Raw genomic sequence first — 5304 nt, 5'->3', positions numbered from 1 at the left:
TGTACCTTTTACATGTATATAGTTTGTAAACAACTAATTTTGTTGCCTAGGGCATACCTCAAAAATTTGTAAACCCAATGCGCTTATTAACAGAAGTTTGCGTCTGTATCTTTACGCCAAGGCAAGTTATCGATTGTTAAAGGTTGACTTGCAACAAAATTCACATTACAGTTATTTGGTATCAAAAGATTTACCATGTTTTACTCTGTTGTGTTGTAAGTGCCAAATATGTGGAAATGTGACTACAAGCTCTTAAAAGCTCAAAAATGAAAAGCCGCCATAGATTGGAATCTCTTCATTTCGATGCCGTAACCACGAAATTTGGTTATCGTCTTGTCACGTACGTTCTCACGTGAATTGAAAGGCCAATACAAAGCTCAATATAAAACTTATCGTAGTACTAGTTTATGACAAACACTTTGGGTTTTACCGAAGACCCCGTATTAAATATAGATGCTCGCTACTTTACAGTTTTGTTTCGACATTATTCAATCAAGTCGTAATCTGATCGTGTGACCCAATACTTCGCTAATAATTTTTGCAGCACTTTTCGATTATCACAGGTGACCAACAGGCTCGTCATGATTATCAGACAATGATATGTACTCCTTCGAGCTAAGGTTAAAAAACAAAACAAGTTTTTACGGTAAGTTATCAGATATCAGAGCTAAAAGTGACAGCATTACAATGACGATAAAACAGACGCGTAAGAACAATAGACATAGTTTTATTAAATGCGTGAAGTATATTTGTAAAAATATTTCGACGAATAAGGTTGCAAGAAAGTGTAAACAAAAACCATCTCTCACAGCTACATCACATTTGAGCCGTTTTGGAAAGAGAATCCAAACTACGACGGTCTCGTGTGGCTGCGATTTCCTGTTCGTTTTTGAGTTTTTAAGAGCTTGTAATCACCTTTCCACATATTTTGCACCTACAACACAACAGAGTAAGACATGGTGAATCTTTTTCATATCAAATAACTGTAATGTGAATTTTTTTGCAAGTCAACCTTTAAGTACCTATTTGGCACTCATTTATATTCTTGTAAAACGAAGTCTTATCTGGCTAATACACACTTCTTAGAAGAGTGATGTGTAAATCTTAACCAAACTTGAAATATGTATTTTTTTGCATTTAAACTTTTTACATAAATTTCTTCATAGGCATATCTGGTGCGTAAACGTTACTTGAACATTGTAGGTAAACATTTATATTTATCACATGCTAGCATCACTTCTCTAAAATGAACACGAAATGAAAAAAAGTAAAATGGCCTGAACTAGGGTAAAAATTAGTATAACATACCATATTAACTATAATAATAAAATAATATAGCATAATATAGTGCGGCTAGTAACTTTTGGCAGCCAGCATAGCATAATATAGCCGTGTTTAATTCCGACCTTAGGAACACTTTATGCAGGTAGGTATCTCACTTACTCTTTATATGTAGAACTGCCAGCATTAGTTTAACTGAGTGCACTCATTTAGCAGTACAGGATTAAACAGCTTGATAAGTTATAAAGGAAACATCAGACTGTGAATGGAATGTGCATTCCATTTACAGACTACTGGTTATAGAATTCGGTCAGCATCACTGATTTTGATGCACACCAGAACATTATGACAGTAGACTGTGAATGGAATGTGCACTCCATTCACAGTCTCTTGGTCATGGAATTCGGTCAGCATCACATGGTGTTGATGCAGCGAAAGATTATGTACAGATAGCAATGAGGCAGTGTTGAGTTAATAAGCGTTACCTTCTAATAAAAATAGATCATCATTTTGTATCTTTTGAAAAAGGTGAGCTTGGGAATTATTAATATTTCAATTTGATTTAGAACTCGACAAGTGCCAGTATCCACTTCTCTAAAAAATGTATAAAATGAAAAAAGTAAAAAGGCCAGAAATAGAGTAAAAATTGATATAGCTTAATTTCTACAATATAATCTATAATCAAAGCTATAAACCATAATTTAACATCCAGTTGTTTACTGTGGCACTGCCTATCAGAAACATATTTTTGATCAGTATGATGGGACCGCCCAATTTTGGGCGTATAACATAAAGTCAGCATCAGAAAGATAAGGTTAAAAATCAAGTTAGTCCGAATAAGTACAAATAATAAAACAAAGTGTTATATTTTACACACGTAACTCAATGAACTAGGCTAAGTAGTGCAAAATTGGATTAGTTTTAATAATGTCTATGTAAAAAGTTTTCATTTGTAATATATTGTATGGTTTGAAAGGTAGAAACAAACAAAGAGTTTTAGAATGTCATTTACTGGGAAGACTTTCATTTCATGAAATAATTTGTATTAGGAGCAAAGTGCTACACACTCCTTGCTTCATGCAAGGAGTAGGAGGGTGTGTAGCAGGCTAATTCTCAGAAACCCGATAAAGTTTTAATACAAATATTTTGGCACAGACGGCACAGAACACTTGTGTGTGAAGTTTAACAAAAATTTGTAAAAATAATGCCAATGCCGGCATACATGCTTGCACACATACACACACAAAACAAGCTTTGTTATTAAAAATAATTTGTTTACCAACGAAAGAGGAATTTTTAAGCTATTTGAATACTTGTTGTAGTTATTTTCATGAAGAACATAATTATTATCATTATGCATATCAAACTAAACAGTATGACCAATTTTAGGCATAGAATATATATAGGCAGTTCCAAAGGCTCCATTGAGCATGAGTGAATGTTTAGACTGATTACCTTGTGAAATACACAAATGATATCAAATTTGACAGTTTGATTAGCAATAACTATGTTAATGATAAAATGAATTCTAATAGAACATGTTTTGACAGGTAAAGTTAAAAAAGTGTAAACAAGATTATCTTATATTTAGGCATTACTTATTAGGTGCAAAGCAGCAAGTGCCAGATTCTGCATTTAAAAAATGTCTCAAGCTGCACATACGCTCGCATGACATGTTAATATTTTTCAAGACTCGTTTGGAACATGAGATTATAATTGTGATAAACAATGTGTCAAAAGGATGTAACTTAGAATTCCTCTTGCTATCAGTTTCATGTCTATAAATATTTTACCTTTTTCTAGTTGTTTTCCAGTTAAAAGCTATCTGTTTTACAGACAGAAAACATCACCTCACATTAGCTAATCTGTTGAAAATGTAAATTTTTAATTAAACTTCCACCACAAAAAAGAAAACTTCCTTCTAAAAACCATACAAACACTTTGGAATATTCATGGTTATGAAATACACTCAGGTTGCCAGCGTAGTTTTTACAGTAGATTAGAGACATCTTCAAAATAGCAAAAGCCATCTCTGCTCTTAATAAGTGGAAAAGCTAGTATTAATTTTCACTGGTTGTTCTAAATAACCATCAGTCTTTTCCTGTCCTTACTGAGTGTGACACCGTCTTAGACTGAATGAGTTTACAATCAAATGCTAGAGATTTGTGTTAGAATAAAATAGGCTTATGTAAACCTCATGTCAAACTGTAAAGTTAGGTAGTTAGGTGAACTGAGGTAGTTTAGACAATAAAATGTGTTGTTTATCTGTCTGTTTTAGGCAAAAAAAGTAAGAAATTGGAGCACTGATAAACACGTAAACGATAGAAAAATGAATTGTAAACTGCAATCTTTCAAGTTTTGAGTTTTCCCCAATTGCAATTTCATATCTTAAGAATGTTCTATAAATTACTATAATACCGTGCAGCTAGTTGCACAACTCGTGACAAATTTGTTTGAGCAGAATCTGATACTGGCTGCTAAACGCCCAATAAATAAAAAGAAAATAAGAAAATAGGATTTTTTTATTTATCTGTCAGAACATAGTTACTGATAATCAAACTGTTTAGCTTGTTATGCATGATAATAATTTACTTCTGGATAAAAGCTACAATGATTGAGCAATGAACCTAGAACTTTCTCTTTTGCTGCCAAGCAATGTATAATATTATGCATCAGTTATTTGATGCCCAACACTAAGACTGGCAAGTTTGACTTAGTATTTCTAAGTTACTCATTATCAGACATAAAACATGGCAAGGCCACCTAGTTTTGTAATGGAAAACCTTTCAGATCAAAATTTTTGCGACGTTGTTTTTCTACCGCTACATCAAATCAAGACAAACTTTGAGAACACTTTGAAATAACTTTAATATTTGCATCAATCACTTTTATTGCAATTAAACCGGCCTCTCAATAAGGTAATCAAGGTATTTGCATTCTATGTACATATAAGACTTAAAATAATGAACTGCTCTGAGGTTTAATATGCTGCAGATAGATTTATACCTAATGTTTGTCTGGTTTGGAGGAGAAAAACAAACAAAAAGTTTTTAAATGCTATTTACTAAGGAAAATTTTAATTTCACGGAATTATCTGTATTTAGCGAATGCAAGGAGCCAAAGGATGGTTAGCAGGCTAGTTCTCAAAAGCCAGATGAAGTTTCAATACAAATAGTTTTGACGCAGACGTCACTGAACACTTCAGTGTGAAGTTTAACTAAAATTGGTAAAAATAATGCTTATGTAGACCAACACATGCATTCACACATACACACATGAAGTAAGCTCTTTTATTAAACAGAATTCTTTCACAGCGAAAGCGGAAGTCTTGAGTTTTTGAAAGTTTGTTGCAGTTATTTTTATGAAGTAGATTATTATTATCATTATGCATATCAAACTAAACAGTTTGATTAGCAAGAACTATGTTAATTATAAAACCAATCCTAATAGAACATGTTTTGGCAGATGAATGCAAAAGGTGGTAACCAGATTATTCTGTATGTAGGTATTATTTATTGGGTGTCAAGCAGCAAGTGTCAGTTTCTGAATTTAAAAAATGTCTCAAGCTGAACAAGTGCTCACATGACATGTTAATAGTCTATCAAGTGATAAATAACATGTCAAAAGAATGTAACTTAAAATTCCTTTTGCTATTAGTTTCATGTCTATAAACACTCCACTTTCTTGTAATTGTAGTTGTTTCCCAGCCACAAGCTATCTGTTGTACAGACAGATACACATCACTCTACTTTAGCCTTGCTGTTAATTGAACATGTAAATTTATATTGAAACTTCAGGCAAAGTCACAAATTTCTAAGTTCCAAAAACTGCTTACAAACGTTTTGGAATAGTCATGTTTATGAAATACTTACACTCATGTTGCCAGCCTAGTTTTTACAGCAGATTAGAGACATCTTCAAAATATTAGAAGACATGTCTGCTCTTAATAAGTGGAAAAGCTAGTATTTATTTTCCCTGGTTATTCTAAATAGTCATCAGTATTTTCCTGTCCTTACTGAGTGT

This window comes from Watersipora subatra, chromosome 7, assembly GCF_963576615.1.
Source record: "Watersipora subatra chromosome 7, tzWatSuba1.1, whole genome shotgun sequence".
NCBI lineage: Eukaryota > Metazoa > Bryozoa > Gymnolaemata > Cheilostomatida > Watersiporidae > Watersipora > Watersipora subatra.
This window is presented reverse-complemented; position numbering follows the sequence as displayed.